Genomic DNA, 9,941 nt, shown 5'->3' with positions numbered 1-9,941 from the left:
ATTTGATACGTCGTCATACATGAGAGCAGCCAGTGCTGGGAAAAGTATTTTTTTGAGTAAAATTGGCAATAGCACACTATATAACCACAATTACACAATTAAATCTTGTCTTCAAAATGTTATTGGTATAAGAGTGCGTTAGCAAAATGTAATTGAATGACCACAATTGAGTTGTCTATCTGGGTCATAACATTTCGTGATATCTTATAAACTGAAATAAATGTGTGAGAGATTTCACCACTGTGAAGGACATTGTTTGTAACGAGCCATAAATGTGGGTTTGACTGTATTTGAGGTTTCTCAGTATTTTCCACGGTGGTATATAGTCAGTGAGTTTACATGCACTGGAGTAACCGGCTCACTGGTCCCTCAGCACTTTGACCTTACAGCACAGTGACAAGTTGTTCGAGGACAGTTTGTTCTTGAACGCACCCACAACTCCACTGTTTTAACTTTTAACTTCAAAACGATAAATCAAATGTGACATTATTACTTATATATATGAGCCTGTCAGGTTTACAGGGCTCAAAGCAAATACCATCTGTAATCTGTTTTATTTTTCTTACCATTTTAAAACACTTTGTAATGTGGATTTGTAAAATTGCTCTATAGATAGAGTTTAGTATTATCATATTATAGTGTATACATTATTATTGTCATATTATATTATAGCATATTTATCTTTAGTATTATTATTATTATAGTTAAGTTTAGCTTAATTTAGTTTAGTTAATAATTTCCTAAATGGCATGCAATCTATCTATGCTTGAGGCGTTGATGGACCATATCAGTGGTATTTTACAATCATGTCATGGTTCAATTAGAGGAGAAGCCTCATTAGTGCACTTGTGTCAAGGAGATAATGACGACAGGGACTCGGCCTCCTGGACACTCACATCAACACAGAGAGACACAGTTCATCCACTGCAGCCCCGTGAAAAGAGGAAGTATCGAGCCCCTGTCACATTCAGATGAATACCAATGACCTTCACACATCAACATACTGCCACACTGACAAGTGCACTGGGTTGTGTTGAAGTCTTAATAGTAAAGTCTATGCGCCCCCTTGTGGCTACAAGATTGTCTGGGTGTATTTTGTCTGCTCTGCTCACGGTTAAAGAGGTGAAAGTTCCTGTCAGTGCTGTGCAAGTTCACACCTCTCATGAACTAGTTCAAAGTTCAGTTCATACAAGTAAACATGAATAGTTCACGTTCATAGTTCACCATTTAAATTCTGAACTAGTTCATATTTCAGTTCATTTCATAGTTTTAAGGTGGACAGCAGGGTCGGGTCTAGGCAGGGGCAAGAGGGGGCCTGGTCCCCTCAAATAAATGTTGTGCCCCCTCAAACTAAATAGGGTTAGGGTTAGGGTTAGGCACAATGCCCCCTCAAGATTTGTGGCTGCCCCCTCATACATGCCTGTCTAGACCCGGCCCTGGTGGACAGTGAGAATGAAAGACTTAACTTGTTAAAGAAAACCTTATCCATCACTTACCCTTGCCTTTACTGTCGGAATGTTTATCAGACAGTGTGTACAAATCCCTCAGATAATAATAAGGTGCATCGGATCTCGGATGTAGTTGCTGAGTCTGCGTCTCTGCTTTCTCTTTCAATCTGTATATGAGACCGAGAGCTGTTGTGTTGCAGGTATGGCCTGCCCCTTTAAGGAAAGATTGTAGTGTGTGACGTAGTGCACCAGGGTATTGTGGGAAAAGACGCTAAAAGTGTGTGATAACGAGAAGTGACGGAGCACCTAGAGGTGATGCGAGTGTTGCTCCTGCTGTATATCCGAGAAATAATAAGTGGCCGCATTCCAAGTAAAGAAACATCTCCTCCTCCTTATTCACGGAGCGGTCCGGACGGCTGGTTACCGGCCAGACGGCGAGCCAAGATAACCAGTGACAGGGGCGGCTTGATGTTCAACCAGCAATCAGTGCACAATAAACAAATATATACAATGTTAATAAAACACAATATAAAAACCCTATAGACTAAGTAGCAGGGGGAAATTTGCTTTTAATAAATGAATTGATAAGTCAACCAACAGAAAATTACCCGTCAACTATTTAGATATTCTCGAAACATTTCATTCAACTTTAATTTCCTGTTGTGTTTCTAATAATTATTAATGTTGGTGACATTTCCTTGATAAATGGGTGGAGGTTTTATTACCTCTGCTAAGGAGGTTATGTTTTCACCTCTGATTTGTCTGTCAACAGGTTTATGTAATAAACTACTGGACCAATAACCACACAACTTGGTACAAGGTGGGTGCTGTGACTTCCAGCCCACGGAGAGGCAGGGACCTGGCCCACAGTGCCTGTCTCAATCAAAGCTGGTGACAGTGCACACCGTCACAACAACACGCTCATTTCCACAGTTGGGTGTTGAACACAGGATCTCCTTGAGAACAGAGAGAGCCTGCCGAGAGGAAAGTCTGGATCCAAAGCGGTTCCTGTGTTCATGAGTAGCGGAGGCCATCTTTTGTCTCGTCAGCTTTAATCCACCGGTCTGTTATGTGGATGTGAAAGAAGCGGAAACGGTGAGACACACAGGAGAGGAGATGCCGAGCATCAGGGTGAACACGCTAGTTCTCAGTTGAAAGAACCCCAATAATAGAAGCTCGGGAAATCCCTGGTTGAGTGCAAAATTAATACAATAACGTTGACTTCTAAACAAGCAATAACACAAGAATCTATCATTAGATTAAAAGCACACTACGTTGTCTGGTTCAAATTTGTACCTAGAAATCAACGATCCGGACCTGACATCAGTGAGAAGGCCTCCCTGACGACAGCTCTTCATCTGGCACCTGCAAAACCCAGCAGGAGTAATGACACCGCCTGTCACGGTGTGTTTGTTTACAGTGTATTGATATGGTGATGAATGAGATCCCGATCAGAGAGGACCTTTAGAGGGAGACAGATGAGACAAACGCCTCTGGGTAAGAATAGAAACGCCAACAGGTGGCAGGGGCTGATGATGCATAATTAAATTCATCAGCTCATTTCATTTTATTCGGAAGATTTCACTGCGGATTTAAAACGCTCAAAAGATTATCTTCAATTTCATTTGTGGACGCAGATGGAAGTGAAGGGACACAGCCAACGAGAGTGTTTACGAAGAGTCAGGGTTTGTGTGTGACCACAGCTTCTCTCTGTCGCACACTTGTCTGTCATCTCACACTGAACATTTATAAGCTACTTTACATGAGCTAAAACTTGTGTGTTTTACGTCCAACGTCCTTACAGATATCTGAGGAAACACGTTCTCCTCTCGGCTGCAGCTCAGTGTCAGTCTGAAGGTGGACGTGATCTCAGTCACTACACAGGAAATAGACTCTAACCCTTTAATGAGCGACCTCACTGCCTTTGACATTAAGTTGTGCTGCAGCCTGTATTGATTTGAACATCACGGAGCATCAGCAGCTCCAGCAGAGGAGCCTCACAGCTCGGGTGTTTGATGTGTAAGAGCACCTGAAAGGTCGTGTGGACTTTAGTCACAACAGGGTTGCATGTGGCAGGACTCGCACTGTCAACCAAAACACTGGCTGTGCGTAATTTAATTTCCTCCAGTATTTCTATTTATAAAAATAAATATATATTATCTCAGTCGCTCAAATAAGCCTGAATGCCAAAACTGAATATCTTTTGCACTGTTTGTCGGACAATAGAAAATTGTAAAAATACATTTTATAGAGAAAATGTTTCAACTTAGAATATAAAATACAATCTGCAGCTTAGTCAGTAATTGAAATAATAGCTATTTTCAGCCCAATGACTAATTTGACAAGTTTCAACCCAAGTTTCACTCATCTGTCTTATTCTAAAAAAAGATAAACCACGCTAATGGCACTCAGCCAACCTCTTCCAAGGCCCAACAGTCCCCTTGGAATCAATTAAGCTGCAATATCACTTTCTATTTTTCATCAAGATTTATGTATTATTCCTTCAGAATTGATGAAAAGGCCAAAACACGCCCCACTGGTCAGTGTTACTTACTCTATGAGTCTGCAGCAGTAACTTAAATGACAATCGTACTAAAGTGCCATTTAACTTTTTCATCCCTATTCTCTATTCAACAACATATTGGCGAAGTGGACAGTTCTAGAACTAGGCTACAGCTGCAGGATTGATGAGACCCTTCTGCTGCCAGAGCGATATGAAGCAAAATGTGTGTCATGACACTAGAGCGTCAGTTGTTAGTTTCCCTTAACTGACCCCAAATCAGTACAGGCTGAGCTTTGCATTTCAGACTCAAGGTTAAACTGCACTATAATACAGGCCTGACTGAGGACGGTTCTGCTTTATACAACCAGCATCTCACCAGAGCTACAGCCGTTACCTCCCCCAGGACGACTGTCACCAGCCCAGCCATGTTATCTGACTTTGATAAGGAGGTTGACAGAGAGATAAATATATTCCTGTCACTCAAACATATCCTGCACCAGCACGATAGACCTGGTGTCTCGTTACCTTCAAGCTGAACTGCTGTCACACGCAGACGTTTGGTAATGTAGGTTAAACCTGTGCTAATATTACAAGTCAAACGTCTAATCACAAGATAAGTTGATCTGTATTCCACCAAATGAGTCCTCATCAATAAATGTATTTAGTAATATGATTTCTGCTCATAAAACAACTGGGCACAGGAGAATCCTTATTTCTTGGCCAGTAAAATCAAGCTGTTCCTTCTTCAACTCTTATAATTAACTGGGCTGTATTATTTAGATCATTCACCCTGATACTGATGCTAGAGCAGAAATAGATTCTGCAGCTGAATTAAAAAAAATTATATGAAGAGTCCGAATCAAAAAATACATTCCTATCGTGCCAGAAAAGGAGAAATGGATCAGTATGACTTTATGATATGATAAATTATTAAAACATAAAACGTGTCATGTTATAACATGATAACTCTTATTGATATGAGTATAAGTTTTATGATTTCACAATAATTTATCAAGGTCAACACTTTATGTCCCTGCATAATACTGATTAATATATTAATATTTGCCTTTTCGATGCAAAGTGGCAGCAGTAGACTTCCATAAGGCCGTGTGGCACATTTCTCACACTGGACGCCTCGAAGCTATGTTGGTTTGTTGACTGAAGGACGTCCGTCAAAGACACAAAACAACACAACCAAGACTTTGTGTTTTGGCTCTGACTCACACTTGTTGTGACTGTATGCAAAAGACAGTTTACGTGTACGGCTTTCCATGTTGATAATAAATAACAGGCAACTATATGACTCAAGGGCCCTGACCACACTGGCTTTTGGAGGTCGATATAATAGATTAGTTTGAGGAGAACAAAGTTGAGGCTTGGTTTCTTCCGTGTGTTTCCCCTTATCTCAGACTCTCCTGACACTCAGCCTCTTAAACCTCCTGAAATGCTGAGAGGACAGCTCATTGCCTAAAGAGCTTCATGTTAAATTCCAGTAGATATCCCAGGTACTTTAAACAAGGTATCAGACAAACTTGTAGGTGGTATTCTAAAACAGACCAACTGTATCATTACAATCTGATTAAAGATATGATGAACAAATGGAGTCTTCATGCATTTTAGATATATTTACAGACATACACACGTTCACACTGCACAAGTTTACCAGTTACCAGATACTTCAATTGTATTGGATTTGGCTGCAGCGCTGTTTACCCTTGAGACTCCAGAATTGTTTTGTGGACTCAAACCCTTCACCCACCACCTCCATCTGCATACTGGTGAATTTTAACTTTTTGGGTGAACTATCCCTTTCATGTTACAGTGTCTTAGTGTCCTAATCTTCAAATATGTATTTATATTTATTTAAAATGCTGCTGTAAAGCGGATCAGATGAGTTATCAAACCACCGAACCTTATTTGATCCCTTATTTTTAATTTTGCTGCACAAACATCCTTTTACATTGAAGTTCTGCAGCCTGTACTTTGTGGGCGTTCCCTCTGAGACAGCTACCCAATGGGCTGCGCGCATGCACTCGTAAGACCCGCCTTTTTCACGGTTGCTATACCTACTACGCGTTGCTCCCGGAGTGACGGGCCCGGGCAGCCAATCAGCGCGGGGCCGGGGGTGGGTGGGGTGGGGGGGTGAAACGGTGCTAGATCTTCCACTACTCAGATCAAACCGCTGCGGGAGCACGCGAGCGGCTGCGGGCGGAAAATGCTCAAGAAGCGTCCGAGCAGGTAACGACCTCTTTCTTTCACGTCCCCCTCCGCGGCGGCTCCTTCCCCCGGTGAGTCCGGCCCGAGCCGCCCGAGCTGCGAGGCTCCGGAGCCCGGGGGGAGAGAGTCGCTCGGGACGCGGCTGTGACATTGTTGGATTGAAACTGGCGGCTGGACGCGTTGTGTTTGACATGTGAACGGAGGGAAACACACACTCAGACAAAACTTGTGTGAGAAGGAACCCGAGCGTGATTAAATAGAACGTAAGTTGTGTGTCTGAATAGCTTCATGCCGAGATAGTGTAGTTTCTTTCTGGGGACGGGTCCGTAGTGTAGCATCTTCTGAGGGCTGGATGCTGCTGGTGTGTGTGTGTCTGTCACTCACTAGTTCACATCACTGAGGTTAACATGTGGTCTCTAGGTGTTTGAGGTACTAAGTTTATATAACTATGTGAACCTGGGATCGAGCTCTTAACAGGGCTCTTTATTAGGATTTAAAAAATATGTTGATAAGACAATATCAGTATTTATCAATAGCAATATAGCAAAAGCTCAATAGATATCAAGCAAGCACAGTGAAGAGATGTAAAAGAGAATTGATCTTTACCCATGATTTGTAAAAACAAAATCGAGTTTTGAACCACAACCTTCACCGAGGAGCAGAAACAAGTCTTTAAACCTAAAAGAAACAATAATGTGACATTTATCATGAGGATTATCAATATTCCACTGATTTGAAAATGTTTATCTTGATATCATCTTGGGTGATATCTTAACCCTACTTTAAATAGTTGTGACCAAGATCATCTGACAAAAACTTGTATATTACTTCACCAAAATTTTTACCGAAATTTTGCCTGGCCGGTATTTGGGTTGGTTGATAATATTGGTTGATGGAATCCCTCCACAGCCATAACCCTATATTCGCCAATTTAAAAAAACTTTAATTTCATAGAAAAAACAATGCAGAGAAGATGTCGCTTACATTATACATTATTATTTTCTTAAATCAGGCTCTATTTATGGTTGTATTTACAATTTAGTTTAATGCTGTCTTAAATTGAAACGTAGTATGTTTCTCTGTTGGTTTCAATGGAAAACACTTCATGTCTTTCTTTCATATAACCACAGAAAGGATATTCTTTTATCAGTTATTTTTGTATAACTTTAAAGATGCAGTCTGTGTTCCTGTGTCTGCCTGGCTTTTTCTCCAGGTTGTCTGGATTACTTCACAAGCCAAAGACAAGCAGCTCAGGTTGACTGTAGGTGCCTGCAGGTGTGAATGTGATTGAATGTGAATGAATGTGAATATGCCTCAAACCTTTGTGGCCAGCATTTACAGTTTTTTTTTTACTGGTGGCCTGTGTAGCTATTCACAACAACAACCCTGGTTTGAAGGCACATTTCCTGTCGCTCGCTCCTGTTTGTATCACACGTGTTTGAACCTACAGATTGTCTCTCATTCGTCGGCTGACGTGTGATTCTGCTTGGTTTGATTTCACCGACAGTCTGTGGGGTTAAAAAGCTTCAAAAGTGAAAGTAGGATGATTGTTTTTCGGTGAGTTTCGGTGGCAGTTTGCTTCACTGCATCATTTTTAAGACGGTAACTGTGTCAGGGTTGCACCGAAGCTCCATCAGACTGGAGTTCCCCTTTAACTGCCTGATAGATTTTTCTCGGTGACATTCAACTTCATTTCCTCACAGCTGTAGCATGAAGCCACTGCAGTTGTTTGCTCGCATGGTTTTTCTCTCTGTGTCTCAGAGAGCAAATGGCTGGAGTCGAGTCGTGGCTGCTGCCGGGTCTTATGATATCAAATGAAGTAAACAACACGCTCCCTGGTGCCTTGACTTCAACAGGAGAGAGACTTTCTCCCTGCTGAATGCTGAGACACTGTCAGGGTGTGTGGGATGGAGATAAAAGTCACTGAGCAGAGGGAGGGAGGGGGGGTTGGTTTCACTATCTATATCACTGGATGAAACAAATATATACCAGCGTCAGAATGCCTGTTTATTTGGCAGATGGTGTTTGATGCTGGGCAGGCCGTGACTAACAGTATTCACTTTTTAGATCTACAAGTTGTGTGCAGTTGTGCATTTGTCCGATCAGTCAAAGTAGTGAATTGTCACCTTACTCCTGAACCCGTCCCTGGGTCAGTTACAGGCATCGTTATAGTTTGTGAAGGGATGTGGGCCTTCTAGTAAAATGATGAAATACTCCTAGATATTCCAGATGAATGGTTTATCAATATACTTGTCATCCACAGCTCTATAAGTGAGGACAGGTTGGAGTTAGAGAATCTTCTGTCCGAACCCGAGAGGGATTCTGTTTTTTGCATCCCCAGTGGAATGCGTCCAGAGATTTTAGACATGCAACAGGTCATGATGAAGCCACAGGAAGTGAGGAGGCTGGCCACCTGAGAGGATAATACATGCAGGGGAAAATTGCCCACACCTCTAGTCTCACCCTCGGGGGGTTTTCTGCTGATTGTCAGATGGTTGACTGCTTCTTTCCTCACAGCCTTTGCAGCAGCCATCTACTGAAAAGAGATAGACTCCACACGTGTGATGGAAGAGGAAGCAAAAGAAAGAAGCCGAGGAAGAGTTATCTGCTTTGCATTTAGATTTGAATGGACTCGATGTTTTTTTGCTGAGCTGACGCCTAATCTGACAACAACCTGCTGAGCGGCGCCTCGGCTCAAATATTCAAATACTCCACAATGTGCACACGCTTGCAGCCATGCATAGTTAATGAGCTGTACTCTTACTCCCTGATGACTCCTCTTTCTCTCTCTTTGACCCATAAGGATCTTCTTACTATTACTTATTGCTTTATTGGGCCTCCCTCTTTCTCTGTGTTGGCCCTCCTGCCACACATCATGTGGTGCCCATGACAGTATTAATTATACATGTGACGCCTCTCAGATGTAGGCTACAGTGCTGCAAGGCCTCCCCTCATTTTTTTTTGCCAAGAAGGGCAGGACCCAGAGGCAGGAAATCTGAGGCAAGAAACAGTGAAGCTAACGTGCTACTTAATAAACCATAAACAAAACTCTAAGTACTTTTAATTCAGACTCACTCAATTAACTGTGTATTACATTTTTTTGTATTACACACAGAGAGGTGACAACAGGTGACATGCTACAGGGAAGTCTTTATAATAGCTCGTCATACAAACCCATGACCTGAGCCGGAGGTTCTGAATGGTCCCAGCCAAGGTCTCCTAATGGCAGATGGGAAGATCCTGGGGCAGGATGGAGGAGCAGGCCTAACCCACATCCACCCGTCCACCTTGGCTCCTGTCCTGGGTCTATTTCTGGGTTACTGGCTCATTTCATGCTGTGCTGTACTCGAGAGGCAAGAGTTATGATAAAGAGAGGCGACTCATTTAGATCATTTTGTGTATTTGTTTAATAGCAGCATGAAGAGCGCTGTTTCACTTTGAGATTATTTCAACTACCTCACAACTAAAAAGGGATCCCATCATTCCATTCCTATTTAATGATTAATTAACTCATCAAGAAAACAACTGTCACATAATTCATAGAGGAAAAACATACTTAAGTATCAGCCCTCATCACTCATCATATTAAGTTGGTCAGTGACTCAAAGACGTTTTCCTTGGCTTTTGGAAATTGTAATGGCCACTTTTTTATATTCATAAACAAATAATAGATTATTGTAAACAAATTAATCGTCAATATACAGAGTTTATGGATGAATTTATAACTTTCCCGATTGATTATTTATACAGAATTACCGGCTTTTCTTAATTGC

The 9,941-nt window shown here is 41.9% G+C and overlaps 1 protein-coding gene across 1 annotated transcript in view; it reads left to right on the top strand.

Annotated features, from left to right (window-relative positions):
* Positions 1-6,082: 6,082 nt before the first annotated feature.
* Positions 6,083-9,941, top strand: part of fcho1 (FCH and mu domain containing endocytic adaptor 1) — a 41,785-nt gene continuing 37,926 nt past the window's right edge. The window contains 1 exon segment of the mRNA XM_053430989.1: positions 6,083-6,189. The gene's annotated coding sequence lies outside the window, so the exon portion shown is untranslated.

The sequence above is a fragment of the Pleuronectes platessa genome, chromosome 9, assembly GCF_947347685.1.
Source record: "Pleuronectes platessa chromosome 9, fPlePla1.1, whole genome shotgun sequence".
NCBI lineage: Eukaryota > Metazoa > Chordata > Actinopteri > Pleuronectiformes > Pleuronectidae > Pleuronectes > Pleuronectes platessa.
This window is presented reverse-complemented; position numbering and strand designations above follow the sequence as displayed.